The sequence below is a fragment of the Crassostrea angulata genome, chromosome 8 (assembly GCF_025612915.1).
Source record: "Crassostrea angulata isolate pt1a10 chromosome 8, ASM2561291v2, whole genome shotgun sequence".
Taxonomy (NCBI): domain Eukaryota; kingdom Metazoa; phylum Mollusca; class Bivalvia; order Ostreida; family Ostreidae; genus Magallana; species Magallana angulata.
The window spans coordinates 32,327,154-32,351,304 of NC_069118.1; the positions used below are offsets into that span (position 1 = coordinate 32,327,154).

At 33.7% G+C, this 24,151-nt stretch overlaps 1 long non-coding RNA gene and 1 pseudogene across 1 annotated transcript; both read right to left on the reverse strand.

The window, feature by feature from the left end:
- On the reverse strand, positions 1 to 11,998 carry LOC128158787 (ubiquitin-like modifier-activating enzyme 1; annotated as a pseudogene).
- Positions 11,999 to 22,019: 10,021 nt separating this feature from the next.
- Positions 22,020 to 23,920, reverse strand: LOC128158795 (uncharacterized). Its single transcript, XR_008240045.1, has 2 exons — positions 23,793 to 23,920; positions 22,020 to 22,314 (listed from the first exon to the last, which is right to left on the reverse strand). It is a non-coding gene; the product is annotated as an uncharacterized LOC128158795 (long non-coding RNA).
- Between the last annotated feature and the right edge of the window lie 231 nt (positions 23,921 to 24,151).

Consider the following 24,151-nt stretch of genomic DNA (forward strand, 5'->3'; position numbering starts at 1 on the left):
TTAAACTTTTATGATTCTATTCATTTATTTTTTTTTTTAAAGTTTCATAAAGACAGAATAAATTATTATGCACACTACCAAACCTGTCTGTGTACAGAGAATACTATAGTAAGACAATCAAATTACTGTTTGCTTTGTTTTCCTTTACACAAGTCCACAAGTTAATATTACATCATTGAGAAATACAAATATACAACAGTCAAAAAGAAGAAAAATCTTTGTAATTATGTTCATTGCACTTCACTGACTGTGCATCAGTCATCCGTTTGTCCGACTGTTTGTTGATAAGTCTCTCAATATGAGAATGTCTAGTGTCTGGTCACCACTCGTGGGGATACCTATTGCGGTCTCTAGGGCAGTGTTAACATTACGACTGTGGTAGATTGTATTTAACGTACGGAACTTCTACATCCTCTCCCTCCGTATCGTTACAGCACAGCTCCAGCACTAAAGCTTTTACGTGACTAGGAATCTTCTTCTTGGAGACTCTTTTCACTACTTCTGATAATCTGCAATTCAATACATCATTTTGATAAGAAAAAGAATGCATAGAAATGTTCATAAATGAAGTAAAAAGAAAGTCGATTTTTCTACCATTGCTTGAGATATTATTGCATGTCAATTGATTCCTCTGACACAAACCGTGAACTGTAGTATAATGAATTGAATGCTTGTTAAAATACTTCAGTTTTCTAAACAAAATTTCTTAAACTAGTCTTGATACAAGAATACCCCCATCTACTCTGAGCTATAAACATCCAGTTTCACCAAAATCTCTACGAGTTCATTATTTTTGTCTTGAGAATATTTTTGTCTAGTTGACATTCTACCATGAATGTTTTTACTCTTCCAAGACCTGAATAATTCAGAACACAAAAACATGATTAACTTACGGTAGTCCCAGTCGCTCCTGTCGTTTGGCGGGGGGCATGAAGAATGAATACAACATGGACACGCCCTGTGATAACATGGTGATCTCCAGCTTGTATTCTTTCTACAAAGGTATATTGACATCATAATTATCAAGGTGACATCAAAGTGTCTGACCCAGAGTCACAGAGTCCAATACATGTACAATGTACTATCTATTAACAGCCAACAAAATGTTTAAAGAACGCTCATTTCTGGATATATGAAATCAATTCCAGCTTTGACAGACAATCATGGGTCCATACATTTATCTAATAATAACAGACTTGTTTACCTGGAAATAATCTAAAAATTCCTGTAGGGTCATCTCTCCTTGAACTTCAAATCGGTCCCATAATGTGAAGTAAGTGTCATAATACTAAAATAATAAAGTACAAACATATACATACACATGTATTTGAGAAAGAGCACACAGGCGTATCACAGTGTTTAAAGTTCAGATTGAATTAATTACTTTGTTCTTGGGTGCTGCTATTGGTTCTGAGAAAGCAAAGAAGGGCAAGGCCAGATTTACAAATCCATTCTTGTAGCTTTCTAATTTATTATGTCCTTGTACAAGCTGTAAAAGAGAACTTTCATATTGTAAAAGTGGTAATAACCATACATCGAAAGACAAGTTTTACAACAAATGCATGCCGAAATAATTTTGATCAGGTGTGGATCCAGGATTTTTTCCAGGGGAGAGGGTGGATCCCCCCCTCTCCCCCCAATGAAAGAAAATTTTACTGAATATAATTTTCACATTCAACAAAATGCTCAAAAGTTAAAGCCCCCCTTTTTATTATAGAAGGGATGGGGGATCCAATGTTTATTTTTTATATTTAGTCTCCCTCCAGATCTGAGCATGAATATCCTTGGAACATATAGTGTTCCCTTGGTAAAGGACACAAACCTTTCCCTAGCTAACGTAGCTCAAACAAAATCAAAATGAACATGTACATGCACAATTTATGCCATAAAACATAACCTGCACTCAAAGCACGAGTGGCTATGATCCCTTTACGACCAGACATACCTTGATGAGTTCTACAGCCACTAGGCCTGTGATGAGCGCTGTGGTGGTAGCAATGGCTGGGATGATCTTTCCAGCAATCAACTTACTCTGAAACATTGAATGAAAAACAAATTAGTTTTCTTTACATTTTGTTTTAGAAATTAGGCTGTTGTACATATCATTCTTGATCATTTGATAAACAGCATATATCTTTCTTTAGTAAGTGGTATATAAAAATCTTAAGATCGGTCCAACCCCAAAATCCACATGCAACAAGACCCAATCAAAACAGCCTAATGATATGTACATGTATATATAGACTTAATACATTTGTCACATACAGTGGGATTCTTACATATGCTTCAGACATTTCATAAATGTCAAGTATCTAAAGAACTGACTAACATGTACACTTTGCATTAACTGTGTGTATATATACATATGAATCAACCATATCTACTTTTAATTCATTAATTCCCCTCAGTATACCTTGTGTCGATCTGCTGGTGGAATGTCATAGTTCTCGGCTCTCAAATTGGAAGCAGCAACGATAAAGTCCATGTGGAAATTAGTATCATCATCTTTCTCAAACTCGATAGGAACTAATTTCATGGCCTTTACTTTCTCCACAGGGGGTAAGTCCTTTTGTAGATTTTCCACAGCATCAACATCTGCATTTGGAAAAATAATTATACAATTTCTCCAAGCCTCTTTAAAATTCATGAAAAAATATCCCTTCTATAGTAAGCAAATGTGAAAAATTTGACCATTAACTAGATGAATGACATTCATCTTTGACCTTGATGTTCAATTTAAGACCTGGGGTTTTTTTTTTCAAAAGCATTCAAAGAGGAGATTTAAAAAAAAATACACCCTTTTCTTACATCTCTGGGGGCATAAATGTGAAAAGATGTTGTCCATTATGTACAGTAAAACACAGTTATAACGAAGCACCAGGGACGGGCGATTTTGCTTCGTTATAAGCGTAATTCGTCATATCCGTCAAGTTTACAACATGTAATATAGTCGCGGGGAGTGAAAATCACTTCGCTGTAAGTCTCAATTCATTATAAGTGTGTTCGCTATAACTGTGTTTTACTGTATTTGGGTTAAAATGACTGAAATAAATCTATTTCATCATAGAAACAATAGATCAAATCATTTTAAGCAATATCTTTTTTCTTCAAATCCCAAAATACAGGCATGTTCGTGTAAACGTGGGGAAAAAATATTTTAAAAAATCCTTTATCTATCACAAGGAGTTTGCAACACACACAACAGATTTTGTCAACAAACCTAGGTTTCCTTGGTTTCTTTCCATTTCAGCATCAGTCACTTCAATCTTTATCCCTGACCTAGGTTTAAACTCGGGCACTTTGACCTTTGACACCATATCACAGATAGCCTTTGGATCCCGAACTTGTTTGATGCCATACATTTGAGCCCTGAGATTAGCTACAGACATAACATAGTCGAAATGGGTGGTCTGCAATAAAGAGGACAAAATAAGACAAAGATTATTTCCTGCAGAGAATCGAATTGCAGGGTAAACATTACTGACAATTCAATTAAGATACAAAATAATAGTTAGAGGAAGATCACAGACTGAACTTACATTATTTACATCAAACTCCAGTGGATGCGGACATCTTTTTGGACCAGACCAAAATGGAGCTCCGGAACTTGTGACCTGATCAAAAAAATCAACCAAACACAAGTTATTCTACCTTTCTATTATTCATGACAAAACTCTTAACACTATTCTATTAAGTTTGTAGAGGATTTGATAATAAATAAAATAACCATACATCATTATGTACTATACTTAATTTGTTTATTTTAGCTCTTAAAATTCACACAAAGCTTTCCTGTTATTAACATCAAGGTTACACAAACGCTCTCTAATGCCATTTCCACATGACATATCCTTAAGGTCACGTTGCTCAATTTTAGATAACTTTTTCTAGGAATTTGTTAATGGTTTACAACTACTTTGACAAGCTTTCTTGCAAAAAATTAGGGTACCTTACCAGGCATTTCTGCAAAATACTAGAGTACGCATTTTTCTATATAATCTTCTTGAAAATACACTTGAATTGCTGATATAAAAATAAATACATTTACAGCACAGCAAAATTCACTATAATAGAACTATATCTCCGCCGGGGCGGGGCTTTGAACTCACGACCTTTAGAACCAGCTTCTGGCAGTGAGCGTCCACGGTTCTAACCACTCGACCATCTGGACATATAACCAATTATTAATAAATTTTGATCGTTTTTAAAGTAATTATAAAATTAATTTTTTTTATTGGAACTCTTTACTACGAGGATATACAAAAATGATTCTCGAGGAACGTGTCGTCTGACCTTAAGATGACAATTTCAGGAACTTTTCTGTCCCCCTCCCATTCTTCAATTATGCTAATTTTTCCTAAGTTTTATTATGAAGGATTGTTATGCAATTTGGTTTCCATCAGATTATAAGCTGACAATGGATTTTCATAAGTGTACATGTACATGCATAAAGACAATTCAATAAAAAGAAATAGCTGTGTATAAATCACTATCAACAACACAGACCTGATCAGGAGGGAAGTTGAACAGAAGCTGACGAATGTTGTTATTATAGTTCTCCTGGAACAGATTCCTGGCAAAAGTCACGCAGTCCTGGAAACTGGTTGGTCTCTCGTCAACGATGGCCTTCTTAATTCCTTGTAGTGTCTCCACCTATATGTACACAAGGCAAACCAAACGTTAATCACACAAAAAAATACTACTATATTGGATATTTATTACAACATGGAGAAATTTCATTATGAATAGGGCGATTGATACCCTTTATGGAAGAAAAAGGGCACAAATTCTTCAATGTATCCCCATTTTCTGTTGGAAGAAACTGAGATTATTTGCATATTCATGCAACATTGGCTTGTGCACATGAAGATAATTTGAATGTTCAATGGACGAAAATCACAAATGCCCCTGGTTTTGACTTACTGGCTGTGTGCCTGGGAGTTTGGCAGTCCTCTCCAGGAATTTAGGATCTGTGGCATATTGAAGGGCGCCCTCTACTGGCTGGATGAACAGTCCCTCAAACTGGTCTCTGGCCCACTGCAAAAACACAAATTATACAGTATTAAAGGGATAATATATCTAAGAGTTTAACTAATAGGGCAGCAATTAAGCCATATTCTATGGAAATTTTTGAAAAAAGTATAGATTGGCCAAATTTGGTATATTGGTGTATATTATCCTGATGTGGTTCCCAACTTGAGTGACATCATCATTGCGAGTACTGTATGTACACTGCATTGAAAATATGTAATTACCGTTATTGTGAATTGACTCACAGAATTAATTGAAAGACCTTGTTTGAATAGCGTTGCATTAGCAGCGGAACAATTTGTAGAATTTTGCATGTTTAGAAGGTTTTGATCTTTCACAACTTCATGCTTCAAAATATCAAATTTGTACATGCATTGTGGTAAATACACACATGAACATTCAAAAAAATTATTACAAAAATAATGTAGTTTCAATGACATTGAGGAGCTTCATCAAGTTACAAAATAAAAAATAACCTTTTTAGTCTCATTTTCTCATAATTTTAGCACAACAAATTTTTTTTCTTCTAAAAAATCTAATATTTATAGGTTTTTCCTTTTATCAAGTTCTCTCAACCTTGAACTTAGCACTCTACACACAATCCTTAGACTTCCAACAGAAACTTGACAGGTCTGGGGATCTCTACAGGAATTCCCTACCTGTAGTGTGTGTTCGATGGCGTTGGGGAAGTTCTTGAGGGTACAGATAGGAATGGATTTCTCGGGAGGGTCCTGTGAGGAGGAGTAAGACTCGGTCAGTTTGGGAATGACCACCTGTACGTTGCCCTTGGTGCCCAGGGTCCCTGATTCCAGCAGGGGCTTGTTGTAATACACACATCTCCTGTCCATGTACAATCCTGGGCAATAAAACAAACCCATATTGATTATTATTCAATACAACATACTGTACTAAATTATGCATTATGCAGTTTTTATTACCGGTAAATGTTCATAAGCATTTTAATATTTTTTTCATATACACATGTACTGTTGATGCATGAATATTAAATCATCTAAATCTTTTTAAAATTCTTAAATCAATGGTGTTTGCTGAAATATTACAGTACCAGGTGTTTGCTGAAATATTATCGTACCATTTATGTTCTTTGCATACAATTTTGTTGAAAAAAAAATTTAAAACAAGTAACTCACTTGCATCCACATTGTCGAGGGCATTAGCCACACCATCCAGCTTCTCAAAGAAATCGTCAGTGTAGATGTTCTCTGTATCGGGCCCCACCCTGTTTTCCTGGGAGGTGATGTTTATGTAGGGATTCATGTGTTTGGCAGCACAGGCTGCTGTTGAGGATTTAGGTTTCTAAAACAAAATTTCGTGGATGAATAAAAGTATAATGAGCAATCTAATAGTAATACATCTCCTATTGGTATGGGCCTCAGGGGCTGAAAAATCCGATTGCCCGACACCCGTGGTTTTTCCGATCGGGCAAGTAAAAAATCGGTAGGGACTTGCCCATGGGCAAGTGACTTTTTAAACTTTCGCATATGTACTGAAAATGAAAGTACCGTATTTTGCCGAACATAATACACACTTTTTTCTAGAAAATTCTTCATGATCTAAGGGTGTTAAAATTATACACCACAATAGGATTTTGACGTGGTTTTTTTCCTTTATTTTTAACACCTCTGCGGCCTTAGTGAAATCATGGCCGTGAAGACGTGTGCGCTTGTGACCTATTATCTCGGACATTCACCTAAGGTGACAGAAATTATCAAAACATCCAAAACTGTTAATGTTTGTTTTTTTACCTTTAAAACAAATCCAACTAAATATCAACATGTTATGTGTTCATTTTTTAACAAACTCTCGAGAAAACCAAGAGGAAGAACTATATATTTTATGAAGAGTACTGAGTATTAAAAGTGGAAAAATTTAAAGTGAAGGGCAAAACCATCGTACGGTATGTGTATTGTTTATTTTTAATCACAATGAAGAATTTGGTTGGGCTAGTAGATATTGAGGTAGGGCAAGTAAATTTTGCCTTGCCACTTGCCCGAGGGCAAGTGCTTAAAAAATGTATTTGTCAGCCCCTGGGCCTCTTAAATGAAACTCCAACGATATCTTATTTTTAAGCTTATATTCATACTGTAAACAATCTCTCTCTCTCTCTCTCTCAGAGCATGTATATATACTGACCTGTACGTCCCAGGGCCTAAACAGGAACTGTCTGTTAAGGTTGGACTTCTCAATGATGTCCATGTCTGTCACATATATATGTCCATTCTCTCCTGCAGACAGACCCATCAAGGCCCAGTTCTTTAACATTTCACATCCAATGGCACCAGCTCCCACCTACAAAACAATTCTAACATTACTACACTTCAAATATCTTCATTCAAGCACTTCGAATACTTCATGTGTAAAAATCTTTAACAAAGTTACCAGTCTTATCATAAACTGTTTCCACATTGCTCAAAGATGTAACAATTGTAAATAAACATTTACATTGTATGCATTATATCAATAACTTATATCATATCATCCAATTACTGTAATCTGTTATTCAAAAGAAATCAACAGCACTTACCAAGAAATATTTGAGGTTTCCCATCTTCTCCTGGAAATCTGACCCAAATACAGCTACCTGTCCATCATATCGACTATTGGTCTGAAAGTCAAAAAATATGTTTTGATTTTAAATCTGACAATAGATAAATACTTATAAAGTGACAATTTTGCATCAATTTGAGCTGTTTATTCTATGTTCAACTTCTTTGAACCATTGGCGTGCTAAATGGTTTACAGTAACTTACTGGTTTACACTTACTGTTAGAAATCACTGGTTTACATTACTAGTTACTGTTTTACAGTTACTCTCTAATTTACTAGTTACTACATGTAATATTTGGTCTATGGTTATGACAGTTACATACTGGTTTACTCATTACTACAGTACCGATCAGACCCAACCTAACACCAGAGTAAACCCCAACTAAACCCTGGGTTTACTTTTTGAAAATTTGGGTCCACTCGGGGTTTACTTTGGGTGTACTCGGGGTTTACTCGAGAATTGCTTTTGGAGTTAACTATACGCACTGAAGTGTGAAACAAACTTGTATTTTATCTTATCATCCTACTGCCTGTAATTCCTGCCCTTTGTAAATTCCGAATACACATGTAGCGTCTGCTTTCAGGGTATTCTTCTGATCGGGGTTTACTCTCTGTGTCCACTCTGGGTTTACTCTGGGTCCACTCTAGTAAACCCAGAGTAAACCCAGAAAGTAAACCCAGGGTTTAGTTGGGGTTTACTTTCTGTTAGGTTGGGTCTGATCGGTACTGTAAACCCTAACTCAACCCTGGGTTTACTTTCGGGGTTTACTCTGGGTTTACTACAGTGGAACCAGGGTAAACCCAGAGTGGACACAAATAGTAAACCCTGATCAGAAGCATACTCTGAAATTAGACGTTACATGTGTATTTGGAATATACAAGAGGCAAAAATTACAGACAGTAAGATGGTAAGTTAAATGAAGGGTTTGCTTTACACTTCAGTGCTACAGTTGACCCAAAAAGCAAATTCAGAGTAAACCCAAAGTAAGCCCTGAAAGTAAACCCAGGGTTTAGTTGGGATTTACTCTGGTGTTAGGATGGGTCTGATCGGTACTGTACAAGTACTCAATGATTTACGGTGACAACAGTTACTTACTGGTTTACTAGTTACTACAAGTACTCAATGATTTACGGTTACAACAGGTACTTACTGGTTTACTAGTTACAAGTACTCAATGATTTACGGTGACAACAGTTACTTACTGGTGTACTATTTACTACAAGTACTCAATGATTTACAGTTACTACAGTTAACTGTTACTTACTGGTTTACAGTTTTCCTCTGTCAGAGAGGTGTCCTTGTCTTCTGGTAAACACTCCAGAGCATCAAAGTACATGTACTGACACACTGGGTGGAACTTCCCCGAGCAGGCCTGAAAACAACAACATCAACTCATCTTATTACCTGTACACCTCATTATCATAATTTTTTATATGGATTTAAACAGTCACATGGCAGAGAAAATGGGAATCCATACAAATATCTTTTCCAATATGTGCTAAATGTATTATTTTTTCAATAAACTAAACTAATTCTTGATTCATGTAAAATAATTTTAATAGTAGAACATAGCTTCAATCAAATGCATATTAACAAGACAAAAAAAAAGTTTTAATCATCATATGACATTTGACCTTACCTTCATGACCTCCTGAGCTGCCACCCCTCCCATAATGGCTGCCAATGGACACAAGTCTCCACGGCAGGTGTAAGCCATCTCTCTCATTACATTCTCGTCCAGCTCATCCGCTTTAGCTGGTGACTTCTCATTCAAGGCTTTCACAACTTTAAGGAATTCATCAGCATCTGATTCAGCCTTAAAAAGAAGAGCGAAAAAAGCTTCAAAATCAAAATTTTACTGATTCTGTTCTATGAACAACAATCAAAATTTTTTTTAGTTTTGATTACTCACCCCCCCCCCCCCCCCCCCCCCCCCCAAAAAAAAAAAATTGGGACTTTGAAAGTTTTAAGTTATTGTTTCTTAAAGAAAAAATTGGAATTTGGAAGTATAAAAGTATTGTTTCTATGAATATAATTGAAACTGACCTTGCATCGACTACGAGGCAGCTGTCCTTTCTGTTTCTGGAATTCATACAGAGCCTGGAAACCAATGTGTAACTGACCGGGGCGGTCAAACTTAGCAAAGTCTGTCATGAGGAACTCGGGGGCATCCATAGCAGCCTTGATGGATTTCTGAAAGCACAAAGAAAAAAAAATCAGTAATGAGTTGTAAGGCCAGCATTTTTTTTAATTTCGATTTACAAACCCGCCGACCCTATTTTTTAAAAATTCAAATAAAAATAAAAGGACCTAAACTAGCTATTAATTTTATTTTTTCCTCCGACCCGAAATTTCCTTTCTGGTAAAAATAAAAATAATGTTGATGCAATCACGTATGTGTAGTCTGAATTATTGTTGTTCATGCATTGATTAATTAAAAAGACCAAGTTCTTTCCGATCAAGTCACAGGCACTAGAAGTCACAAAAAAACCACCATTGTGCCTACTTCTGTTTGCTTTCGTCCAACCCTACAATTTACGACCCTTTTAAGTTTTGTGATCGGCAACTTAGCCAGAATTTCCTCAAGAAAAAGAAGTTGAAGTCTTTTTCTATCACAATTCCGTAAATTTAAAAAAAAAACTCCTTGGCAAGAAAATGATAAGTTACTTATTCAAAAAACATTTTTGCAAAATAAATTCTAAAATAATCATAATTTAACCGTTTGGAAATAGATCCTCTACATAATGGTTGTAAGTGGGTCATAGGGTTGGACTAATAACCCTAAACACACTGAACACAGGAGTCTTATGACTGAAGGAAAGAGAATGATTTTATTTGTCATTAAGCTAACAAAATAACGAAACATTTCCTTTATTAAAGGTATAATTACATAGATAAATAAAATTTTAAAAATTAGTTCGTCTTTTTTAAATAAAAAAAATTGTTTGATTTTTTACTGACATTTATGGACATGCTTCTAATCCAATTTATTTTCAGTAACAATATTTTAAATTTTGAATTTGTGAATAGCATTGTTAACTTAATCAAATAAATGATTTCTCAAACTTCTTCCTATTTTTCTGCAAGGAAGAAGTGAAAACTCCCTTAATTTTTGTGGTTTTAATGTATATGTACAGTATGTACTTGTATATATATAAAAAAAACCTTCGTTTTTATACATGCATAAACAATATATTAACACAAATTTTCAGTGCCCATGGATAAAATATGTTATGATAAGAACATCATCAACAACCAAAATTACTTATATATTTAAAAAATGGCAGCTCCTGGACATGTGTTCTTATTTTAAAAATAAAAAAATATTGTCGAAAAATTGTTTTATTTTCATTTTTTTTTCTCGATGGACAAATTTTTCAATTTTATTTTTATTTTTTTTCCCTCCTCCTACCCAAATAATTTGAAAAATATTTCGTAAATCTAAAAATTAAAAAATGATGGCCTAAGGAAGACAATTTTTTTTTAAATTAAATTCCTTAGTTACAACAATGAACCCTTCTTTTGAAACAACATTAAAAAAAAAATCATTAGGAAAAAGCTGGAAGAAAATAAACTGAAACATTATACAGTTGTATAAACTTACAAAGTGAATTGTTTTATGCGTCTTGACTTAATTGAGAAACAACTCCCCCTCATTCATAGTTGGAAAATTTTCTTGTATCTCCAATGCTAAACGTGTACGGTCCTGCAATTAACAAAGCATTTATCAGATAACAACAACAACAAAAACACAACAAAACTTTTCTTTAATACGTACATGTACATGTATCTTCAAATATTAAATTGGTACAGTCCAAAGGTAAATCAAAAACTGTTCTTTTCAACATACACGTGTACATATAGGTGAAGTAGGAAATTCATATATTCTGCAGTAAATTGATTCAAATGTTCCAAAGCAAATAGACTGAGGGAGAATTACCTAACACTTTGATTTTGATTGGTTTACACCCATTGAGCTCAGTCATTCCCTGTACTTCACTGAAAGTGACGTGATCACCTTCCTCGTATCCATGGCGGGCCACGTCCAAACAAGTGACCACGCCCTCTTTATCCTAAAAATAGATCAAATTGTTCAGCCCGCACCTTTTGAACACTTTTGTATATTTATTTTTTTTCATCTTTACATAATAGAGTGCTGTGAATATAATTTTTTTTATTTCATTCTCCACAGACACCATGAGAAAAAAATTTCAAGTTTGAATAAGGAACAATCAATTTTAACTTAAATTATTTTTAACTTATTTAGTGTTTCACATTCACCCTGATCAGAATGTCCTTTACTGTATGTCAAACCCTGCACCACCAGCTAGGAATAGGGTCTTTTTTTAATCTGTCTGGGTCTGCCTTACCTTAGTGATGGATGCCACCATGTTTGTGATTGGCTCCTCCCCATCCACATCATTCACCACAAAATTATCTCCAAAGTCGCAAAACAGCTCCCTGCCAAAAATCAAAACCCCCACATTAACATTACTATAACCCGACAATGAGCCTCAGTCCTAGTTTCTATAGCGACTATGACTGATAAGGAACAACCAACAAGGAGCTTCATACACCAATGGTATTCATTCTTTGCCTGAATTTTCATCACATACAGAATGCCTTTTTAAAATCATGGAAATTTTTATTATGGAAAACCTGACAATTCGGTTGGAAGCTTGCAGAAAATAAGGTTAACCCTCATAAATAAGGCAAACCATTTCATTCAATAAACGAATATCAGTTTAAGTCCAACAAAATTAAAACTTACGCAAACAGTCCTCTGGAATCAACAGAATAGATTTAATGTTGTTCTTGTGGCAGATCTCTCCAATTCGGATTTTCTACTCCAAATTTGAGTTAGTCAGGACAACAACCTACAAATGAAATCATAAAGACTAGTAAATTATTTCAAGCTAAAAATAATTGAGTAAGTAAAATATATCCTCAATTCACATCTTAATAAAAACAATTAAGAAATTCAAAGAAATTTTACGGAAAATGGTTTCTAAATCAGCATTTAAATAAAAACTAGAAGGTACTCTGAGCAAGCTCACAATTGATACCCCCTGCTAAGAAAAAAAATCATAACGCGTGTATTTTTGCTATAATAGAAAATATTGGATGAATCTATTTCACTGTCCATTTTCTATAAATAACAACTGCTCTATTTTTTAAAACTGTTATTGCTAATAGGAGTAAACAAACCAATTTCTGTCCTTTAATTCCATTTTAATTTAAGTTAACTGTTGATGCATGAGGACAGTTGCATCCTTCAGTTAACAACCATGACTCGAATAAAACGAAATCCACATGTCAAGTATTCACTTTTGAGAAGTGGACAGGCATAGCCTGCAAGTAATCTATTATTTTACACTCGCAACAATAAAATCTGAAAACAAAAAAACATTTATTGTGGAACACATGTGGAAAGTTTGACTGAATTCTGTAGCTACATCAAAAAGTTATGAGCGATTATTAAAACCATGATGCTCGCGGTGGCCTCTGATTTATGAAAATATGTTTAAAGTTATACTGTATGCAATTTCACGGCGTGTTAATTTTGAATGATTTTCTTGGTTCTAGTTTGTGCAAATATACATGTCTATTCACAAGACATAGCAAACTTGTTTATATCATGACCACCAGAGAATATATACATGTACAAGTTTAGGAAACCCTGCCTTTTGGGGGAGGGGTTGAAAAACTGCCGTTATATTATTCAATTTTAAAGAATTGGCGTGCATTTTCATATAAATTAGCATTGTCAGGTTCTAGTAAAACTAATGCGGGTGCTGAATCATAGCTAAATTCATACTTCACTTTAATATTGGCGTTTTAGGGGCATAATTTTATAGATTCTGTATACCATACAAGCGTCTAAATAACTCATTTTACACAAAATTCGTATTACCGTACATAAAAGCTTTTTTGGTTTACGACGATAAAACCAACTTTCTGGATAAGCTGCTGTATATTTTTGGGGCAGTTTGGACGGTCCGATGCACTATAATCAGGTCGCTGTTTGATGTTCTACGAAATTTCAGAGGAAATCTGGGCTAATTTTGTATGTGCCATTGATAGCAAAATAAGAGAGGTGCCAGCCACAAAGGCTCATTGTTGGTGATTTCTAATCTACACACATCGATAGAACGCCAAAAAAACTCCACTTTATGACTTAAAACACATCATAACAATTTTCCTTCATCCACTTCTCTTCGCAAGCCAAATAATCTGATTAAAATATCAGCTGTTCTGATACATAATAACATATATTAAGTGAATGTCAAAAATAAAGTCAATAAATGAAAAAAAAATGAATGACTAAATATATAAATAAACTAGATACGATCTCGTTGCGAGCAACGAGGAGGTCTTCCGTCTGATTTTAGAATTTGAGATATATGTTAGATCTTGATTTTGCTAAACATGATTTAGAATAGAAAAACGGGGTCTACATTCTAAGGGCCAGATACTATTTTGTTTAAGGGATAAGAGCTTTATTCAACAAGTGTTTAGACATTCGTCACCGTTCTTGAGATATCTGAGAAAAAGAAATTTTAGGGGCCAGTCCCTTACATCCTTCTTGGAGCCGCTGAACCAAATTTTGAAGGTTGCATTTTGTAAAGTACATCATTTTGAGTATCTTTTCTTCTACACTGCATTTCAAAACATTTTCCTTTTTGAGATATAGCTGGTCACAGTTTATGGAACCTTGACCCCTAAAAAATCCTTATTCCATAACACATGAAAAAATCATCACATTACTTGGATACAGAACTGTAAGATAAACATATTTGCTTCTATAGCCTTTCATTAAATTTCCCTCAGTAAAGAGCTACAGATGAAACATTTAAGAGCCCTTTAGTTTCCTAATTTTAGGGGCCAGCCCTTTTTTTGATATCAAATAAAAGGTCAATTGAATCTGAACACATTTTGTTCAACAACTGTTTAGAAATTCGTTACCGTTTTTCATATTTTGTTCAACAAGTGTTTAGGAATTTTTAACCTTTCTCAAGATATCTGTATAAATGTGTTTTAGGGGCCGACCCTTAAACTCCTTACCGGGGCCAACAACAACAAAATTTTAGTTTTCGTATTGTTAAGAACATTATTATAAACAACTTTTGTTCTACAGTGCTATTCAAAATATTTCTCCTATTTCTGATATTAATGATCAAATTTTTCAACTTCTGGCCCCTTGAAACTCCTTTCGTAACATATGACTAAGGTATTGTACTGAATAGATAAACAGCTGTACATTGAACATTTTTGCTTCTATAATTAATGACAAAATATTGTTCAGTAAAGAGTTATTGTAAGAAGACTTTAGAGCCATCTTGGCCCCTAATTTGAGGGGCCAGCCCCTTTTTCTGATATCAAATTAAAGGTCTTGCAAAATTAAACAATTTTTGCATTACATGTTTTAACAAAATATTTATACATCAAAAGATATTACAGAAAATGTGCGAAAATTTCGTGAAAAAATTTGGTGCTAATTTTCAGGTTCAGGCGAGCTTCGAGGCCTTGAGCAATTTTCATAATTGGAAGCATGGGGGTACATCTACAGGCATTCATCTGCATTCCCTGAAAATTTCAGGCTTCTATCTTGATTAGTTTTGGAGGAGATGCGTGGACAAAATGACCCTTAAAAATTTACAAAATCGTCAATATCTGAAACCGGAAGAGACGTCATCATTTGAAAATTTAATAATATGTAGCACCGATCATGCTTTATCAGTCCTAAAAATTTTGTGCAATTCAGTTGAATAGTTTTTGAGAAATAGCGCTCTAAAAAAGTCAGAAAAAGAAAAAAAAGAATAACTAGAGCAAAGCTCGTTGCAAAGCAACGAGTGGGTCTTCCGTTAATGTCGGAAGTAAAGCTGGAAGTTCCTGTAAGAAGCAGAGCTCTTAAACCAATAACAAGAGTAACTAAAATATAAAAAATGAAAAAAATCGAAATATTCCTTGTACGACTTAACAAAATACGAATGATTTTAAGTACGACTTAACAAACACCTATCAGATTTCAAGAACGACTTAAGAAAAAAAATCCGAATTTGTTCAAGTACGACTTAACAATTATTTTTGGTACGAGTTAATTTTACTTTAAACATTACGCTATTTTTTAACCAAGGACGCGGAATCAAAATTTCCGGAAAAATCAATTTTTAAACCTCGATATCTCTGTAATGCATCGTCTGATTTTAAAACGGGTTTCGGTTTTAAATTAAGCTTAATAAAAGCTTCTTTGCTGCTTTATGATTAATATCAAATTATTGGTCAGAAAAGAGTTATTATGAAAATACTAAGTAGCCCTTCTGGCCCCTAAGGGGTCAGTCCCTTTTTCTTGATATCAAATAAAAGGTCTCGCTAATATAAACATATTTTGTTCTACAAGTGTTCATGAATTGTAAACCGTTCTCGAGATATCTGTACAAATGCGTTTTAGGGGCCGACCCTTTAACCCCTTACCGGGGCCACTGACAACAAAATTTTTGGAATCATATGGTTAGGAACATTATTTTGAAGAACTTTTGTTCTACATTGCTTTAAAAAATATTTCTCCTTTTTCAGTTATTAATGATCAAAGTTTTGAGTTCTGGCCCCTTGAAACCCCTTATTACGTAATAAATGACTTAGTTATGGTACTGTATTGATAAACAGCTGTACAATGAACATTTTTGCTTCTATAATCAATAACAAATTATTGTTCAGTAAAAGTTATTGTAAGAAGATTTAAGACCCCTCTTGACCCCTAATTGGAGGGGCCAGCCCCTTTTTCTTGATATCAAATGAAAGGTCTTGCAAATATAAACATATTTTGTTCAACAAGTGTTCACAAAATGTTAACCGTTCTTAGGATATCTTTACAAATTTGTTTTAGGGGCTGGCCTTTTATCTCCTAAATGGGGTCATGAACAAAAAAATTTAAGTTGGCATATTGTACAGAACATTATTTTAAGCAACTTTTGTTCTACAATGCTTTTCAAAATATTTTTCCTTTTTCAGATATTAATGATCGAAATTTTGAATTTCTGGCCCCTTGAAACCCCTAATTACGTAACATATGACTTAAGTATGGTTTTGTATAGTTAAACAGCCCAACAATGAACATTTTTGCTTCTATAATTAATAACAAATTATTATTCAGTAAAGAGTTATTTTAAGAAGATTTAACAGCCCTCTTGGCCCCTAATTTGAAGGGCCAGCCCCTTTTTCTTGATATTAAACAAAAGCCCGTGTAATTTGAAACAACTTTTGCATTACATGTTTTAACAAAATATTTATACATCAAAAGATATCACAGAAAATGTGCAAAAATTTCGTGAAAAAATTTGGTGCCAATTTTCAGGTTCAGGCGAGCTTTGAGGCCTTTACAAATTTTCATCATTGGAAGCATGGGGGTACATCTACATACATTCATCTACAATCCCTGAAAATTTCAAGCTTCTATCTTGATTAGTTTCGGAGGAGATGCGTGGACAAAATGACCCTTAAAAATTTACAAAATCGTCAAGATGTGAAACCGGAAGTGACGTCATCATTTGAAAATTTTATAATATGTAGCGCCGATCATGCTTTATCAGTCCTGAAAATTTTGTGCGAATCGGTTGAATAGTTTTTGAGAAATAGGGCTCCAAAAAAGTCAGAAAAAGAAAAAAAAGAATAACTAGAGCAAAGCTCGTTGCAAAGCAACGAGTAGGGTCTTCCGTTAATGTCGGAAGTAAAGCTGGAAGTTCCTGTAAGAAGCAGAGCTCTTAAACCAATAACAAGAGTAACTTAAATATAAAAGATGAAAAAAAATCGAATTATTCCTGGTACGACTTAACAAAATACGAATGATTTTTAGTACGACTTAACAATCACCTTTCCGATTTCAAGAACGACTTAACAAAAAAAATCCGAATGTGTTGAAGTACGACTTAACAATTATTTTTGGTACGAGTTAATTTTACTTTAAACATAACGCTATTTTTTAAACCAAGGACGCGGAATCAAAATTTCCGGAAAAAAATAATTTTTTAACCCCGATATCTCTGTAATGCATCGTCCGATTTTAAAACGGGTTTCGGTTTTAAATTAAGCTTAATAAAAGCTTCTTTGCTGCTTGATGATTATTATCAAATTATTGGTCAGAAAAGAGTTATTATGAAAAGACTTAGTAGCCCTTCTGGCCCCTAATTTGAGGGGTCAGCCCCTTTTTCTTGATATCAAATAAAAGGTCTCGCTAATATAAACATATTTTGTTCTACAAGTGTTCATGAATTGTAAACCGTTCTCGAGATATCTGTACAAATGCATTTTAGGGGCCGACCCTTTAACCCCTTACCGGGGCCACTTACAACAAAATTTTTGGTATCATATTGTTAAAAACATTATTTTGAAGAACTTTTGTTCTACATTGCTTTTCAAAATATTTCTCCTTTTTCAGATATTAATGATCAGAGTTTTGAGTTCTGGCCCCTTGAAACCCCTAATGACGTAATATATGACTTAGGTATGGTAATGTATAGATTAAAAGCTGTACAATGAACATTTTTGCTTCTATAATTAATAACAAAATATTGTTCAGTAATGAGTTATTGTAAGAAGACATTAGAGCCCTCTTGACCCCTAATTTGAGGAGCCAGCCCCTTTTTCTTGACATCAAATGAAAGGTCTTGTAAATATAAACATATTTTGTTTTACAAGTGTTCACAAAATGTTTACCGTTCTTGAGATATCTGTACAAATGTGTTTTAGGGGCCGACCCTTTAACTCCTAAATGGGGTCATAAACAAAAACATTTAAGGTAGCATATTGTACAAAACATTATTTTGAATAACTTTTGTTCTACATTGCTTTTCAAAATATTTCTCCTTTTTCAGATATTAACGATCAAAGTTTTGAACTTCTGGCCCCTTGAAACCCCTTATTACGTAATATATGACTTAAGTATGGCACTGTATAGATAAACAGCTGTACAATGAACATTTTTGCTTCTATAATTGATAACAAATTATTGTTCACTAAAAAGTTATTGCAAATAGACTTTAGAGCCCTCTTGGCCCCTAATTTGAGGGGCCAGCCCCTTTTTCTTGATATCAAATAAAAGCCCGTGCAAATTGAAACAGCTTTTACATTACATGTTTTAACAAAATATTTATACGTCAAAAGATATTACGGAAAATGTGCGAAAATTTTGTGAAAAAATATGGTGCTAATTTTCAGGTTCAGGCGAGCTTCTAGGCCTTGCGCATTTTTCGCAATTGGAAGCATGGAGGGAAATCTACAGACATTCATCTACAATCCCTGCAAATTTCAAGCTTTTATCATGATTAGTTTCAGAGGAGATGCGTGGACAAAATGACCCTTAAAAATTTACAATATCGTCCATATCTGAAACCGGAAGTGACGTAATCATTTGAAATTTTAATAATCAGTAGCGACATTGATGCTTTATAACTCCTAAAAATTTGGTGTAAATCGGTTGAATAGTTTCTGAGAAATAACGCTCCAAAAAAGTCAGAAAAAGAAAAAAAAGTATAATAACTAGAGCAAAGCTCGTTGCAAAGCAACGAGTGGGTCTTCCGTTAATGTCGGAAGTAAAGCTGGAAGTTCCTGTAAGAAGCAAAGCTCTTGAACCAATAACAAGAGTTACTAAGATGAAAATATCTAATTGTTCCTGGTACGACTTAACAAAATCCGAATGATTTTAAGTACGACTTAACAAAAACCTTTCTGATTTCAAGAACGACTTAACAAAAAAAATCCGAATGTGTTCAAGTACGACTTAACAATTATTTTTGGTACGAGTTAATATTACTTTAAAACATTTCGCTATTTTTTAAACCAAGGATGCGGAATCAAAATTTCCGGAAAAATCAATTTTTAAACCCCGATATCTCTGTAATGCATCGTCCAATTTTAAAACGGTTTTCAGTGTTAGATTCAGCTTAATAAGCTATACAAAACACATGTTCATTTTTGATTTGATAAAAAAATTCAATTTTTCGAAAAATTGATTCACTTCCGGATTCGACCAGAAGAGACAGATTTTCATTTCCAGCCTTATTACAGTGGTAAATCGACAAAATTATTACCATTGAAAATTCCAAGCCTCTATCTCAAAGCGTTTTCATGAAACATCGAAGTCATCAAAACGACTTTATTAAAATTTTATAAATGACGTAACGTAAAAACTGAAGTGACGTTTTCAAAGGAACTTTGGAATTTTTGAGGCATAATAGTTGCACACAATCTCTGAAAGTTTCATTTCAATCGGTTAAAAACTTTTTGAGTTATAAAGCCGAAAAGGAGTCAGAAACAAAAGATGTCACCTTTGACCTTCCAAACTGTGTGCTTGTTGCACCATCAAATGTCAGAAACTTACCAATGTACAGTTTATTATATTTCTGTGAATATTTCCTATGTAAAATTAAAATGATTAAACATGCTATTCCATCTAACTGTGAAATAGTTTCTATGGTATCTGTCCATGGTGAATAGTCAACGAAAGTATTCACCGGCAGCATACGATTTCCCTCCTCTCCGATGCAGAATTTCCCTCTGATATAATCCGATCACAACATTAAAGTCAAAGTCCGATAATTCTAATTTGTTAATAATCAAGAAATTCTGCATCGCCAACAAATAAAGTTTTCTTCAGAATAATAATTAAAATACCTATAGCTATTTACTGACTATTTGGATGACAGAAAGTTTATTGTCCCCCTCAACAGCAACTATTTCACTTGGCTTCGCCCCATGAAATAGTGGCTGTCTTGGAAGACAATAAACTTGCTATCATCCTCATACCCAGTAATTAGGTATATAATGTCCCATCCACATAAATTTCGAGTTATATAACCTCCCATTTGTAACCTGCAATTTCACAGTGTATAGTCAACACAACAGTCTTAGCCGCAAGTTTCACCATTCAATTCTCATGTACTTATTAAACATTAGGGGCCTTCATATTGCATACCAATTCCAACAAGGGAGATCCCTCTAATGATAATCATTAAAATTCATTTTATGAATCTTAGCAACACTCATAAGCCTTCAAGTACAGCATCTCTTAAGGTGGCTCAAAACACCTTGAAATATCTTCTCAATTGACAAATCAGCAGAAAATTACTTGATAATGATAGATATCATAATTGATAAGAAGTGTTTAAGTCAAATAAGCAAAAATGTGCAATTTTAAATGAACAAGTACATTTTTAAAAATTTAATTCAATAAACAGTAACAAAAGCTCTAGGCAGACTCGAACTCGAATGGTTTAGAAACCCAATACTTTAACCATTGAGCTATGACGATATACAACCCAATCGAACGATATGAAGAGTTCAACAAAACATTTAAATCGCCATCTTGTGACGTAGTGTCTTAAAAAGTATAAGTCTAGGTGTAGTGATGTACCTTAATTTACAAAAATATTAACGGGTACTTTATCCGAATCTGTCCCTTGCTTCCTTTAACTTAGTACATTTTATGAACAGATGTCTTGTCTTAGAATAAGAAAGCTAATGCAATTCTGAGAAAAAAGTATACTACATATTGACAATTCCATTGAGGTTTAATAAACATATGGCCATTTAAGTGAACCCACCATATTCAATTTCTTTTACTCAACACAGATTTACAGGGTTCTCCATAGTAAAACATCTTTACCTGACCTTTTAGAGGTCAATTATTTTTCAACCACCATTAATAAGAAACCTTATTCAATACAACATACATCTACATGATATTATCTTGATAAAAGCATCACATCACTTAGAAATACCCTTACATGTATACCCTCCCCCTATCTTTTGATTTTCATAAAAAGTCATGGTTTGAAATCTTTTACCTAATTTTATGAAACTTGTGGCAATTTCTTTGAGTCATTTCTCACACATATTTGAAAACAATCATTAATGATACTAAAATTTGATCTTTTTTGTTTCTTGAATGATTTGTAGCATTTTAATAATTAAATAGACATGTATTCTTGCATGTAATTTCTTTTTTCCATGAAAAAAGGTAAGCTAACAATCATATTTATTGAATATCTAATCTATTCTGGTTTCTTGTCTCTTTTTAACCATGCTAAAACAGTAAGATCAACAAGTTCAACATCTGCCTTAAATAAAATTAAATTCAAACACACCCGCGTAGCTGGATGCGGAGGAGAATTCCATTAAAAATGTTAAAATTTGACATGTTGTGTCTACTTTTTTTAATGCACATATACCTTAAAAGGATGAAAAGAGATTGTTTCTTGCTCATTTCAAAAGTAATTATCATTGCAGGTGTTATTCAAAAGTCAAATGTACATTTACATATCCTACATGTAATCTTAATGGAGACAATTGGAAATAGTTGGGTGATTTTTCAATTATGTAAAGACATCTAAATATCTTTATAAAATAAAAAATGAAGAAAATATAATTGCATACTTTCATTGAAAAACAAATTTTCACAACAATCATATTTCTTTAAACAGCCTTAATTTTGTTTTTTATAATTTCTTATCAAACATGAACAAACCACAATAGGGCATGATGCTTTCTTAAAGTTCCATTATTGTTCATGCATTATCCGTTTTAATTTGAAATACCGGTAGATAGTCTGTAGAACACAAGGACTATGCATGTGGGTAGAGGTGACAGGTTAACCTCAAGAGCTGAAACCATACGAATCAACAGGTAAAAGTAATGTGGTAAAAAGAGTTCGTTTTGAGCTGAAATGAAAAAAAAAAATTAGCTGAGTTAAAATACATGTACTTGTAATAGCTGTGCTTACACTAACATATACATAATGTTTTTGGAAAAAATAAACTGACCATGCAGTGTTATAAGTATGACATATCCAAATACATGACATTAACATTTAGGCAGTACAAAAACAAAAATGTGCATATCAAGTCATAATATCATAACATTAAAAAAATTTCTTGGGTGTAGACATATCAGATTGAGAGAGAGCGAGAGCAAGAGCAAGAGAGAGAGAGTTTGTTTTACTTGTAGTGCAACAGCAATATTTCAATTCATAAACTACAAAGGAATACATGTATTACCAATCTGAACAGCGTCAAAGCACAAGCTTCTGCTACATGTATACCATGTTTTGTCAATTCTACTGGGGTTTTTTGCGAATAAATTTAGCGAGCTTTTTTTTTTTTTCTTATGAGTTATGTTTTGAAAACAATACTATGTATAATGCGCAGAAAATTCCAGGAACAATTTTACAAAGCTTTGGATTTTGGTTGCACATTGAAAAAATGAGGGATTGATAATACGAGCATGCTCATTTTAAAATTCAATCCACTTTAGATTTCTTTTACAAGACCGAGATATTTTTGTCACAAAATTAAGTTGCCCTCTGACACTTTGCCAAGATAAAAAATTTGAGAGAGAGAGAGAGAGAGAGAGAGAGAGATATCTAAGGCACATGCAGTAAAATTATTTACATACTATGTAGATGTGATATGCATGTAAAGCTTACCTAAAATAAATCAATATGTATAAAAGATAAACTAATCTCTCAAATTATAATGATTCTGTGAAATACTTATATCTTGAGAAGACTGTTTAATAGATATCATGGAACATTGACCTAAAATCTGAGCTTGATATAATACGAAATTTGAGACTTTTCATCTAGCACCCTGTTTTACATGCTCGTTACACAAGCAATAACCATATATAACAGAGAGAGAGACAAAAGGTCTAATTTTAATTAGATTGAATATTTACTATGTCAAATATATTTATTTAATTAAACACAAGCCTGAGTTTTTTAATTTATAAATTAAATGAAGGCGATATGGTAAAGATCTGCTATATTCAAATATTTAGGGCAAAGTTATCATCATGCAAACATGCACTCCAATTACAACATTCTATTCTTGTGTACCTTAAGACTCCCACCGCTTTAAAATGCACTGTTTTACAGTGTGCGGTGTGTTGTTCAATACAAAGCAAGACATACATATACATAATAACAAATAGAAATTCAAAAGATGGTGTGCAAAACATACCCGTGAAAATACACTGGACATATAATATTCCGAGATTCCTCTTACTCTAACGCCCGCTTTTATATTGTGACGTACTTCAAAAGCGGAGGTTAGAGTCAGAGGAATCTCGGATTAGATTGAAAAGTGCAAATACTTTGAAAAGAAAAAGTCAATACGACATATCCTGTATTGAAACATACCTTTATGATCTGTCATACGTTAGTTGAGCTGAAATTTCCACTATCGATGTCTTGCAGGCCATGCTTCTTTTAAAAATGTAGACAAACCGCTATCAGCTGTTGTTAAAACATGGCGAGTTGACATGGGGAATCGTACGATAATTATTTCGATTAAGACTAAAAAGACTATAATAAAAACTAACAACGTATTTATCGAACGAAATAAGGAAATTGTTTCGATAAACACTCTGATTAACATTTAAAAAAAGGAGTTCGGTTTTATGACCTGTACGAACGGTTTTCAGAAGGAGTTACTTTCAGTGTGAATTATGCACTATTTTTCAAACCAATAACACGGAATCAAAATTTCCGGAAAAATC